Source organism: Rhinolophus sinicus, chromosome 11 (genome assembly GCF_057876585.1).
Source record: "Rhinolophus sinicus isolate RSI-liver-muscle chromosome 11, RSI-T2T, whole genome shotgun sequence".
NCBI lineage: Eukaryota > Metazoa > Chordata > Mammalia > Chiroptera > Rhinolophidae > Rhinolophus > Rhinolophus sinicus.
The window spans coordinates 20,132,474-20,146,928 of record NC_142511.1 but is presented as its reverse complement, the minus strand read 5'-3'; positions in this window follow the sequence as shown (position 1 = coordinate 20,146,928).

Below are 14,455 nucleotides of genomic sequence, written 5' to 3'. Positions count from 1 at the left end.
ATTGTATGCCTCTAATTTCTGCCTCTTGTATGATGACATTCGCTAGTATTTCCAGAGGATGGTGAAGCACAGTGGTGATGGAGGTCATTTTGGTTTTATTCCTGACTCTAATGCTTTCTGACTGTTAATGTTCCCAGGGTTTCCTTTCAAGCATGATGCTGGCTCTGCAGTTGAGATGCATTTTATCACATTAAAGAAATTCCACCTAATTCTATTTTATAAACATTTCCTTTTATTTTTTTCCTTTTAGAAAAGTAAATCTAAGATGTAGAGTGCCTTTTTTCAGTACCTATATAGAAGTCTCTCTGACGTCCACCTTTCTTCCATAAAAATAATGAAATATATTTCCTAACAACCACCTTTCTCTTCCTTCAATAAACCTCACTTTATTAGAGTGGTTTACATTCTTAATTTAGTTAGGATTTTTGCATCAGTGTTGCTACATGGGATTTATTTATAGTTTTATTTTTCTGTGCAATTCTAACCAGGTTTTGATGTAAAGTTTCGTGAAAAGATTATCCTCAGTGTTTGTAAGCTTTCCTCCTGCCACCCCACCACCCTGTCCATGCTCTGGAATTGTTTAAATAAGTTTAATTCTGTTCTTTAAAATTTCAGTGGAATTTCTGAAACTGGATTTTAAGCCCTTGGTGTGTGGAGAGGGAAATGTTTATATTTTTCCTATCTTAGGTGTGGTAACTGGTCTATTTAATATTTCTAGTATATTTTATAGTTTAGTTTCCATTTTTCACCTATGTTTTCCAGTTTACTTGTATAAAATTGAGCTCAGTAATTTATTTTAATTTCCTCTATCTTAGTGCTACCGCTCATCATTTCTTATTTTGTGTATTTGTGCTTTCTCCCTTTTTCTTGTTTAGGTTATTCAACAGCTTAAACATTTTATTTTATTATGAAATTAGCATTTAAATGTATTTGTTCTTCCAGGTTCGCCTTCCTTGCTGTGATCATTTTTCCCTACCATTTTTTGTTTCTCTTTTAGTTGGACTTTCTGATATCCAGATTCCCCTGGTCCCTATTAAGTCAGGTGTGTGTGTCTGTACAAAAGATCAAATACTAACATTGAACCTTCTCCTAACCCTTGCATCAGTGCCCAGACCACAGCAGTGTTTCGAATAATGTAGTTTTCTTTTTTGTCCCATCTGCTCCATCCACAAATGTTTAAATATACTTCCAGGTTTGCTTTAAAAACACATATCCATTAACACCGTGCATATCATTTTTTTTCAGCCCTGAACCACTGATGCCTTTTCAAGGCAAGACTTTGCAAAGTGGTGCTCATCACTTCCTAATGCCAGCACTCATTTTTCTCTAACTTTGTAGCTAACTCCAACCATTCTCTCTCGGTCTCCACATTAATTGTTTTGTGTCTAACTCTGTGCTTGAAGATGTGCTGAGCTCTGCCATGGGTTTCTCCACACCAGAGCCCTTTGGGCTGCAGGATGGATAGCACTGTGGCTATTGCTGCTCTTGGGGCTCTGGGCAGGCTGCCCCAAATTTGCCACTTTGGCATTACAGTTATTTGTAAAAGAGCTGGTGCAAGAAAACTCTGACTCTCCTTGGCCTCCCTACCCCCAAAGCAGGAAATCAACCTCCCATGTGAAGGTATGCTCCTCTGTACCAGGAGGAGAGAAGGCATCTTTACCACCAGAGATAGGAATTCAAGGCTAGAAGGCTGCCCCCACCATTTTTCTTTTTTTTTTTTTACTGTGTTTTACTGGATCGTGTTTCAACTCCTCCTGTTGTCCTGAGTTCTCATACTACTTTTTCTCTGTGTGTTCTTGTTTCACACAGACAATTGCTTTAAGTTTGCTTTGATTCCTTTTTCATTTGGGCAAAATATTGACTGTAATTTCCAGATCCTACAGCAGCTCCTTTTGGATTATTCATCTTGAAAGGAGATTTTGTTTCCCCCCAAACCAGCTATTTGCTGGAGGTTTACGTTGGGAGAAGTCATGGCCATGTCCCAGGACAGTAAGAATTTTTTTTAATGACTCGGGCCTTATATGTGCGTTCTTTATCCTTGATTTCTCCCCAGCCAGAGGACAAAGAAAGGTGTGTGTGCTTCCACAATTCAGAATCTGCCCCTCTGCCAAACCACTAAGCAGTTGATGGGTCCGTGTGGTTTGTTACACAGCCTTGTTGTCTCCTTGGGACCAGACGGTGGGGATGTTGCAAGTCAGGAATGGAGGCCCCACCACTGCCTATTGGGAGTTGGGTGGCACCTCAAATTTCACTCTTCACTTTTATGAAGCATGAGTTGAGGCTCTGTCTGACATCTGAAGCCACTTCCTTCTCGTTCAGTGCCCTCCTTTTTGCACCCAGCTTGATTCCCTCTGCAGTGGGCAACACTTCTACCTATTTTGTGGTTTCAGATTTTAGCAGTCGCCGTGTTTTATCCAAAACGGTATTTGTGCTTTCATTTCCCATTCTTATTGTTTTGGGATAATTTCCGGGAAGCAAAGGAGAGAATACTGATTTATTTTACCATGTTTAAACAGCAAGTGCCCTTTTTAATACCTTACTCATTATATTATTCTCTTTACATTAAATTAAAAAAATCATTAACACTACTTTTAATGAAAACTAGTAAGTAAGCACAAATAACCTCAACTCTAGATCTATATCCTTGATTTCTCTCTGCTCTCTATTCCAGTACTTGACGTATAACCCCTGAATATATAGGTGTTGAGTTAAATAACGTGTGTTACAAAGTATACTCGGCAGCTGCCTTAAACCAGGGGTTGAACACTGGTGCAAACAGCCTAGAATTGTGTTTGGCCCAGTATTTGTTAGGCAGGGTAGGCATTCTGCAGGCTGTCCTAGTCTTCCCTGCACTCTATTGTTTTTGCCTGGCTGCTTTACTCACACATGGTATCTTCTTGACCTCTAGAGTCATTTGAAATTGGGACCTCTGCAAATATTTAACTAAATACGTCAGATAATATTATCTGCACATTCTTATTATTTTTAAAGTGTTATCACACACACACACACATAATCTAATAAAGTTAGAGCTGGTGTGGAGTAAAAATTAGAAGTGAGCTTGAGAAGTAAATACGTTTGCTTCCCCTCAGGAGAAGACAGTGCCCCATTAATTAGAGGCTTCTGCCTTCTGAACCAAATATTGCAACTTTTATAGAATCCAAAAGGAATAAATAGTATAAAGTGGTACCCAAGTGTTGTCAGTATCTAATTATGGTTTCTCGTCTTTCTGGGGTATATTCCTGTACCAGATGCCCAAGAACATATGCAAAGAGTGAGGTGCTTGTGGGGACAGAGCCAGGAGTGCAGTTTCCAGGCTCTCGGCCTCACGTGGAAAGGTGCTGGCTCAGGTAGTAAATGACCCTCAACTGTGATCCGATGGCCATCAGCTGTGGCTAGTTGGCTGTCAGCTGTAACCACTGAGCCACTGGCCACTAATATAAGTGCTGTGGCTGTGCTAGCAACAAATGGGGGCTAGCAAGAAGATGGTGGCTGAGCTAGCAAGAGCGGATTGCAGAGAAGTGGACGGCAGGTTGCGGATCATGTGGCTCCTGCTTTCCTGTGTTTCCAACCCAGCCGCCAGCGAGAATATAGTGGTATGACTCCCGTATCTATGGCTCTGGGGGTGTTCCTTTTTGGCCTCGCCATATCCTGCGTTCTTATGTGGGGAGCGGGAGCAGAGACCCCACGGGCCGCCCCGCACGACACAGATGCACAAAGCTGAGTCTCAATTTCTATTCCCTTGGTTCCGCTCCTACAAGAGTCATTGTCCATCCCCTGCATCAAGTATGAGTCAAAGATGGTCCACTAAGGCTGGAATAAAGAAACACTCTAGAATAATCTTCGGGCAATCATAAATACAAGGAGCTTCACTAAAGGCAGACCAACGGGTTTCCAGCCCTAGGTTTCCCCTTTTTGGGAATTGCTCAGTATTTCAGACGCGGTGGATTAAAAACCCACAGGAAGGACTGAGAACATTAGAGCTCTAGGTCTTAAAATTATTCCAATCCCCTTATTTGATGAAGCAGAGAGTGGAATTCCAGTGTTGAAATGTTACCCAGAATCACAGAACTGGTCAATTGCTCTTGCCAGGGTACTACACTGCCTGACCTTACTAATTCCACCAATGTTTACTGTACACATATTATGCGCCAGATATGGTGAAAGGTTGTAAGACACAGAAAATAAGACACGTTTCTGCTTTTCAGAATTTTAAGGATAGTAGGAAAAAAAAAGATAATTTCAATTTAATGTTTAAGCATTGTAGGTAGTGCAAAATTTAGGGACATATTTTCTCTCTAGGGTAGAATCTTTCTTCTTAATCTTTGGATCACAAAAAGACAAACTGCATTCAAATGGCTTCTTTCTTATCGTCCTGCCCACCAAACACAAGGGCAAGAAATACACAGGTACTGCCTGTGTTGGTGACGGCGCTCTTCAATGGCCTGAACAATTCAGGATCCCTGGATTCATGTGGCCCCCTAAAGCCCACTGCCAAGTGTCTGCAAGGACAATTAAGTGACTGCTGCCACAAGGGCTAAGGGAAGGTGTTCTGACTCCTGGGGCACAGTCGAGTGCCCATGGTGGTGTTCAATCACAACTAATTTTTGCCTTACCAGGGACACACAAGATAAAGATTTCCCAGTTTGTGTACAGAAACAAATTGAGAGGAACACCAAAAATTAGGATTTCACAGCACGACCCTGTAGAAAGCAATTTGTCAGTCATGAATTGTTCTCTCCTTCAATACAGAAACATGGCCTTTTGGAAGTGTTCTCAAAATAGCCAAGAGACAATTGGTTCATACCATTTGCTTCCCACAAGAAGGAAAACTGTCTTCACCTGATGCTGAAAGGAATCCCCTCTGGGGATTGTCACAAGTTTCCTAAAACAAGATAGCCATGTGCATAGGGAACAATCACCATAGTGGGACACAGAGCTTGAGGTGCTCTGTGATCTGGGTTCTAACAAGAGCAAGATTCTGTGCCATGAAGACTGGTAGAAAGGCATAGTTACCAGAGAAAAGAATATGAGGAAAGAGACAAAGGCATAATGAGAATGGTATTCCCTCATTTTAAAGAGAAAGTTTAAAAGATAGAGACATAAAAAATTTTATTTTAAAGATAGAGACATAAAAGATATTCAAGACATGTCCAAGATGAATGGCTAGCGAGTAGCAGGGTAAATGGAGAGCCCAGATCTTCTGAATTCCAGGCCTGTTATGCTTCTGCTTAGCACCCCCACCTCTGATTTCTAAGCTCTGAAAAAGCTAAGGCACTGGGCCAGGGGGAGATGAACATTCACAAAGATGTACCTACAATGTTCATTTATTTTTTGTAATATTTTATTTTATTCTGCTACTAGTATGGAAAACAACATCCTTGCTACAGAAAGGCAGCCTGGTTTCTTTCTTTCTTTCTTTTTTTATTTTTGCAAGTTTGATTAGAGAAAGTGCTGAATTTCCAATATGCAAATGACATTAAAGGCCACCCAGGGATGAAGCAGCCCTACAGGAATGCTTTATTGACTGCTGCAAATTTACCCAAATAACAACTATTAAAAAAAAACAAAAAACAAATTGAGTTGCAACCTCCTTTGTTGTTCCCCTTAGGAGTCACATGTTTTTCACCTCTAATTTCATGTCACTGTCAGAGCGGTGCATTGTGCATTATTTATGGATGGAATATCAAATGACGGTGGCTACACTAAGAAACTAGAATTAGATTAATCACACAGTGTATGGATATTAGCCGTTTGCCCTTTAAGTGCTTACTTTGGGTGGGTATAAACAGGGAGTAGAATTTAATTATCTTGGCTAGTATTAGCAGAAAATATATAAATATATATAAAGCATTCTATGTCCTTTCTATAGTTATTCCTGGAGTGTTTGTGCGATTATACCCTTTTCCTCCCCAAGGAAATCTAAAGTAGGGAGGGCTTCTGGGACACATATTATCATTAGGGAGGTTGTATTTTTAAAGGACAGGAAATAAGGGGCTCAGAACAGTTCTTCTTGTGGTAAGCCTAGAAACCTCGAAACAAACAACAGACTTATTAAGCCCCCTTGCATGGTGTCTGAATGTGTTGGTTGAAGCCATCTGCATGTAAATTTAAAACTTTAATCTAATTTGGATTCAATGAACTAATCTATACTGTTCTTTCAGAGCACTTAATTAATTAATAATTAAATAAGTATTTGTGTGATTTGTTTAATCGCTATCTCCCCTACCAGACTTAGTGTCCCAAGGGCAGGGGTCAGTCTTGTTTTCTTTATTCTTTACTTCTAACATACAGTGAGTGCTCAACAGTTATATGCAACTGAATGAACCCAGTGTTTATTTCTTATTGTTCAAATCACTTCGTGGAATTCAATCATCCTTCTTCTTGGGCAGAGCAAAAATAGTCTGGAGCAAGAAGGATTTTTTCTTCTATACTATAAATGCAGAAACAAGCCCAGTGGTGATCAGATATGTCATCAAGAGGAGTTTGACTGCAAGTCCTCATGTGTTTGGCCAGCTAAGTAGTTTCCTAAGACACTTAGAAGTCCCACAGGTACATGTTTGAGGAATTACCATGTAATTTCAACCTTGTCCTTCCTGATATCTTTGGAAACCTTCCAGTCAACTTTCAAGGCTACTGCTGTGTTTCCCCAAAAACAAGACCTAGCTGGACGATCAACTCGCGTCTTTTGGAGCAAAACTTAATATAAGATCCAGTCTTTTATATTATATATTATATTATATTATATTATATTATATTATATTATATTATATTATATTATATTATATTATAGTAAAATAAGACCAGGTCTTATATTAATTTTTGCTCTGAAAGACACATTAGAGTTGATTGTCCAGCTAGGTCTTATTTTATAAGCAATGCTTATTCTGGGAGCCCCTCTGATACCATGACCACCTTCATTTGGAGAACTGACTTGGCACAAGAGTTGTGTATTTACTATGTGCTAGTTTTAAAAACTTTACAGAGCTGGGCTCCTCTACAGATTTTCAGAAAGACATTTGTGGTTCTAAGCACCTACGCTGGAATCATTAGGCAACACATTTGCTTGGAAATTTCTTTCACTGTGTCTTGGTAGAGAAGAAATACGGTCACTTGCTGGGAAGAGAGCAACAATAAAAGGAGAGTGAAATCTCCCTAAATGCTCCCTAAAAACAAGAAAATCTGATATGCAGCCTGTGTGCCGATACAATGAAGAGGCTTCCAGCTCTGAGCTATAACAGATGGGCATTTTTCCTCTCTTTGGTGATAAGGTGAATGGTTTCCCCCAGGGAGGTGTGGGAAGAGCTGCTGAGTTGGCAATGTTGGCACCAAGCAGCTGGCTGCTGACAGGATGATGGGCAGAGATTGGCACTGGGGGGAGGGGTTGATAATATGGGGGCAGAAGAGTGGAAAGCAAAACTTGTCCCTCTCTTTTATCCATCCATAAAGCAGGGACTTCAAGCGATTCGTAATGAATGGTGAATGGAGCATTCAAGGGACACTAAAGAGTAGAATCCATTCAGTCATTTGTGGCAGCTATGGTACTGGCTGCCAAGATATGAAATCATAGGAGAAATGGATTGTTTCTACCCTCAGGAGGCTCCCAGTTTAGTAAGGGAGAAGAACACTGAAAAAAATAAGCTTAAGAAAGTGTTACTGCAAGCAGGAATGGCTTCATGATGGCGATGACAAGATAAATATTTTAAAAATCAGTGGGTGTTTACTATAAGAATGTAAGGATTGGGAAGAAAAAGAAAGTACGATTTAGGCAGAAAATACCGCATGAACAAAGAGACCATTGGACCCCTGCTGAAGTCATACCCATTCTCACATAGCTCCCTTATAAAGCGTCACTGTTTCTTGTTTCTGGTCTTTGCTCGTGGTGATCTTTCTACCTGGGTTTCTCTTTCTTCCCCCTTAAGGACTCCTGAAACTGTGCAGGACATATTAGAATATGTTGGACAATGTGAACCTTATCTTGAAGGCCCTGGGGAACCATTAAGAAATTTTTAATCAGAGCAGTTATGATTAATATGCTTTTTTAGAAAGTCCCTTTGTTGTTTTGGAGAATGAGCTATTAGGAGACAGATGTGATTGTCCACCTAGAGGTTAGTTTTGAGGGCCTAAACTAGAGCAGAGACCTTTGTCAGGGAAAGAAGAGCCTGGGTATGAAAGATGTTAAGGAGATGAGAAAAGCACAGTATCTGATTGGCTATGAGTAGATTGTTTTGTCTTTTGGTTGGTCAGGTGAATGTGAAAAGCATCACAGTATCATGGAGAGAAAGTTACGAAGCAGAGCTTGGAAAAAGACTGACTTTTCGCATGGTGATGTTGGCTTGGAATTTGGTGTTAAAGGTACACATTTGACATCTGAATGGAAATCCGGGGGTGGTGTAAAGGAGACATGGAATTCAAGAGGCAGAAGGCAGAGCTTTGACAGTCAGAGCACCAGCGCTTAGGTCATGATGTGGCTAAAAATGAAAAATAGGGGCGGCTGGATGGCTCAGTTGGTTAGAGTGCGAGCTCCTAACAACAAGGTTACCGGTTTGATTCCCACATGGGCCAGTGAACTGCTCCCTCTACAACTAGACTGCAAACAATGGCTTGAGCTTGAAGCTGAGCTGCCAGTGGACTGCCAGTTGGCTCAGTGGTTGGAGCGAGGTGCACATAACACCAAGGTTGCCAGTTCGAGTCCCACATGGGCCAGTGAGCTGCACCACCACCCCCCCCAACTAAATTGGAAAACAACAACAACAACAAAAAACAATGACTTGGCATACTGGAAAAACACACTGTTCTGCAATATTCCCCAATAATAAAAAAATAAAATAAAATAGTGGTATCTTGGTTTTCGAACGTAATCCATTCTGGAAGACCGTTCGAGTTCTAAAACATTCAAAAACAGCGAAAAGCTAGGCCTCAGGATCTTGCACTCAGTGGAAGCTGCGAGGCATGTTTCACTTCTGAGGCGTGTTCCAAAACCGAAGCCTTTACTTCCAGGTTTACGGCATTCGTAAACCAAAATGTTTGTCAATGGAGACATTGGAAAACAGAGGTACTACTATAAAATAAAAAAATAAAAATATCTCAGTGACTTAAAACAACAAAGGTGGGCCGGCCTGGTGGCTTAGGCGGTTGGAGCTCCGTGCTCCTAACTCCGAAGGCTGCTGGTTCGATTCCCACATGGGCCAGTGGGCTCTCAACCACAAGGTTGCTGGTTAGATTCCTTGAGTCCCGCAAGGGATGGTGGGCAGCGTCCACTGTAACTAAGATTGAACATGGCACCTTGAGCTGAGCTGCCTCCCGGATGGCTCAGTTGGTTGGAGCACGTTTTCTCAACCACAAGGTTGCCGGTTTGACTCCCGCAAGGGATGGTGGGCTGCACCCCCTGCAACTAGCAATGGCAACTGGACTTGGAGCTGAGCTGCACCCTCCACAACTAAGATTGAAAGGACAACAACTTGACTTGGAAAAAATCCTGGAAGTACACACTGTTCCCCAATAAAATCCTGTTCCCCTTCCCCAATAAAGAAAATCTTTAAAACAACAACAACAACAAAGGTTAATTTCTTCCTCACTCTCCCAAATACTGTAGATGGGGTCTTTTGCTCAGTGTAGTCACTTATAGACCCACGCCGACAGAGCAGCCACCATTTCAAAGTTGTCGGCTCTTGAGCCAGAAGAAAAAAGAAGTGTGGAGGGTCTTGCCCTGGCAATTAAATGTTTCACCAGGGAGTGATACGTGGCACTTCTGCAAAGAACTAGTCAAAGGCTGCACCCATCCACAGGGAGCCAGGAGTGGATTTCTAGCTGGGGGGAGGGAGAGCAGGAAACTGTTGGCAATAGCAACAATGACTATCACGAGGCCAGAAATGAAGATCTGAGAATCATCAGCTTGCAGATGGCAGTAGAGCTGTGGTGGTAGATAATGCAGAAAACAACGACATTGAGCTTGAAAAGGAGGCTACATACATTGTCCTGGGAAAGTACCTACACTTAGGGTACTTGGTATCCAGGAAATAAGGCCACCAATAGACGGTGACAAGACATGGTTAAACAAGGATCAGGAAAACAAGAGTAGCATTTCAAAAGACAAAGAGGAGAAAATTTGAACAAGGGGGTGAAAACCCAGGAAAGCATGTCAACAGTGATTGACTGAATCTCCCTTTTAAGCAGTAGCTGGGCTGTTCTGATATGGTGATGGATACGTAACTTTTTCATTTTTTAAGGTTTGGTGTATTGGAGTCATCAATTCTTCAGGCTGACAACATCCTCAGAGGTCATCTAGTTACCCTCCCACCAAATGTTAGAGCCTTCACAATGACATGTTACAATACTGTAGATGGGGTCTTTTGAGCTACAAATGTTAGAGCTACAAAGCTCTATCTTATATTAACCTGAAATCTTTCTCTTCGTCACTTGTATCTATGGCTTTAACTTCTGCCCCCTGAAATCACAGTCAAGGGGATAATTTTTCTTTGTTCCCCTCTCAGTCTTACAATATCATTCAATAGCAGTTAGGATCGGTGATTGATTTCTAAGGCACACTTAGTTTGCATACGAAGCAACTGGTGGAAGGGCCAAGATGGTCAGAATGTAGGTGTTCTGATTCCAAACCAAGTTTAATTGAAGCATCAAAGATGGGAGGCAGGACAAGAGAGACGAGATAAGATGATACAACAAAATTTCTGAAAAATCTGAAGGTCATTAGTGTAGAAGAATGAATACTGTATTAGGCTTCTAATTGTGTGACATCAGAAGTCACTTAACCTCTCTGAGCAAGAATGTTTGCATCAGTAAAATGGATACTGGCTCAGTATATCTCACAAAGTTGTTAAGAAAAAATAACTGAAGTAATGTCTGTAAGTACAATACATATCTTAAATACAAGAAATGGAAAAAGATAGAGTAAAGAAGATGACACCATAAGGTTTAGCATGCATCAGTCATGGGCAGGCATTGGTTGCCCAGCCCAAGAGACAAGTTGAGCTTGAAGGCCAATAGTTATGACTCAAGGAGACTCTTATTGCATCTATTGCCACAATAAGAACCACACAACTCCTAGGTATATAGTGACAAACATTTACTTTAGCTCATGTAGCTAATGTTCTGATGGGGGTTTTCCTGGTCAGGATCAAGTTAGGCTAATTTGGGCTTGACTTGTTATATGTCTGCAGTCAGCTAGCAGGTCAGCCGGGAACTGGCTGGTCTAGGATGGCCTCATGTGACACAACTCTCTTCTACCTGGTCTCCTCTCAAGCAGGCTAGCCTGGGCTTGTTCACAGGTTTTCACAGATGTGCAGGAGAAGCCTCCAGAAACATAGGCACATATTGGCATATACCCATCACTTTTGCTGCATTGTATATTATCCAAAGCAAATCATAAGACCAAACCCAAACCTAAGAAAGAGAAACATTGGCTCTACCTTTCAATGGTATAGACACAGGGAGAAGTGGTCCATTTTTGTAATCAGTACAGCAAGTCCTCACTTAATGTTGTTGATAAGTTCTGCAATTTTAAGTGAAACAACATACAATGAAACCATTTTACCATAGGCTAATTGACATAAACAAGAGTTGCGTTCCTATGGCACCTCATCAACATTATAAGTAAATGACACTGAACAAAATGACATTATTTGAGGACCTGCTGTAGACCACAGTCTTTTTCAGGTAGCCTTTAAGCAGGATAAGAAAGTTAAGTTCATGAGAAAAGTTACAGAAATGGAAGGGCCTCCCTAATGGCAAAGCCAAGAGCCATGGAGAGCAATGGACTAGGGAGTCACTTCCAGGCAGTACTGGAACTCCCCCCACCTTGACAGTAAGGGGAACTAGAAACACTTATTCTGCAGGGTTTCAGAAATGCTGTGGACCAGTGTCGGGCTGTTTGTATTCTTTCATTTCCCTTTTTAAATAGTAGTGTTTGCAGTAGTTATCCTCTTCTTAGTCATCATTGTATCTTGGGTGTTTAGGGGGCAGATAACTTGTCTTTTTATTTCATGGCGTCTGGGCTATAAGAAGCTACATCCAGACTTGATGGAAATCACAAGATCCTGGACTTCCAGTGTGATTCCATGATCAGATGAGATTTGTGGAGGTCCTGAGAAAGGCTGAGACTTGACAGGTTGTGGGAGGGATATACATATTTGTGACCAAAAGGCAGACTGTGGTAGGTCAATTGCAATACTGCCAGCAATGTTTCATCGTTCCATGAATTCATGTCCTCTGTGCTGTGAATTTTTAGCTCTTTCACTCAGTAGGTGGAGACTATTTCCCCACACTTTGAATCTGGGCTGTTTTTTCGTTTTGTTTTGTTTTTGTTTTTTACTTGCTTTGGCCAATAGAATACACAAAGGGGACACTGGGCCATTTTGAAGCCTAGACTTTAAGAGGCTTTTCCCACTTCATTCTCCCTGTGGATTCCTGCCTATGCCACGATAAAAAGCCTCACTGGAATGCTGGATAATTATAGGCATGTGGCCCCATCACTCTCATTACCCCACCTGACAGCCACGCACGTGAGAAGCCATCCTAGTCTAGCCAGTCCATAGCTTACCCCCCAGGTGATCAAAGATGCACGAGCAAGCCCAGGTGAGATGAGCAAAGCCTGGAGCAAATCGGTGGGACCATCCAGCTAACATGGAAATATGTGAGAAGTAATAAATGCTCAATTTTGTAAACTACTGAGGGGTGTGTGTGTGTGTGAGAGAGAGAGAGAGAGAGAGAGAGAGAGAGAGAGAGAGAGAGAGAGAGAGAGAGATTCAGTAGTACCTAACTGATACACCTTCAATTTATTCCCTATCATTTGGAAAACATTTGTTTCTCAGAAGCAGAGCATCACACCGGCAGAGTAAGGAGACACAGAGAAGAAAAAAAAAAAATCTGACCCTGTCAGCTCTGTTGTTTCCATCCACGTTAGCACATTATTTACGGCTGTCTCTTGAAATAGGTGTAGACTTGCATTATTCTTTCAAACCATGATTTTGTACCCTCTCCTTCTCTTTGCCTCTGTCTTTCCCAATCACAGACTGTCCTTCTCTCATCAGTGTCTAGAGATAAGTCTAACAAGAGTGAAAAGGCAAATAGAAAACCAGTGACTCTGAGCTTTTGAAACAGTAAAATGTTATCCTGCCAGTTTCCATTTTGTTCCTAGAGAGAGAAGGAGAGAGTGAGAAATGACTGTTTGGAGAGTTCTCAGGAGCTGGAAGCCCCCAAAATATGATACAAATGGACTCTCGTATACCAAAACAAGGGTGACTTTGCTGGTTTTTTGATGCTTGTTTCCAATAAGAAAGCCAAAAAAAAAAAAAAAACCACCTTTAAAAACTCTGAAGGAATGGGCGGAACCAAATGTCCCTTATCCTGGATGCTGACAAGTTGGGTGTTTGGAGTATGGGGATTTGGACATTGGAAGAAAACAATGGCAATGTCTACCTAAAAAAGGTGAGAAATTGAAAGAGGGGGCAAGGCTGCGTAAGGGACGATGCCTGTGTTTGTGGTCTGAGGTCAGAGTTGCTGGTTTTCACTCTCCTTCTACAACATGCCCTCTTCCGCCTCTATTGTTTGTATAATTGTGGCCTGATACCTCAGTCTCCTCATCATTAATACAGGGAAGACAAGAAAATTGTCTTGATTAAATTAAGCAACGTGTGTGAAATGTCATTACAAACCAGGGTTTCCTTTTTGCCTTAAGTACTTGAGGCAGCCAGTGTCTGGGATTCAGAAGTTCATATTATCTGTATAATTTCAAAACAATGCTCATTTCGTTTGAGTCAAAATAAACCCAGACAACGCTAGAGAAAGCAGACATGGTTTGTGTTCCATTTTTATCAATAAGCTTGTGTTCAAAATCTGTGCTCGACACACTATGGCATAGAAAAATAAGATGCTCCTGTTCTGGAAGAAACACCTCATAAAACAGCTAAGACAGGAGGCATGAAGTGGTCACTTTGTTGGCACAGACCATACTTGCTGCAGGTCTTCAAAGGAGGATGGAACCAGAGTCCAGCAGATGAGTCAGGGTCATTATGGGAATTGCGTCTTGATCTTGATCTTGAAGGATGAGAGGGGAGTGGGGAGGGCACACTGGGTACAGGTAAGACAAGGGTGTGACCGTGTGCTAGACATGGCACTAGGTGATTTGCACGTATCTGATGCCTCATTTAGCATTCACAACAACTTAAGAAGATGTATTATGTCCCTTGTTTTAAAGACATGAAAACAAGGTTTCAGAGAGGTAGTGATATTTACCCAAGGTCACACAGTAAATGATCATCTTAGATAAGAAACCAAATCTCTTTGACTCCAGAAATCATGTTCTTCTTACTGAACCCTATTATCTTTCCAGAGGCAAGAAGTAACCTCTGTTGTGGGAAAATGAGGTGACCCATCCAATAGCACAGAGAATGTATGTTCAGGAGCCTAAGAGAGAAGGCTAGACAGGGAAAGTGAAGTC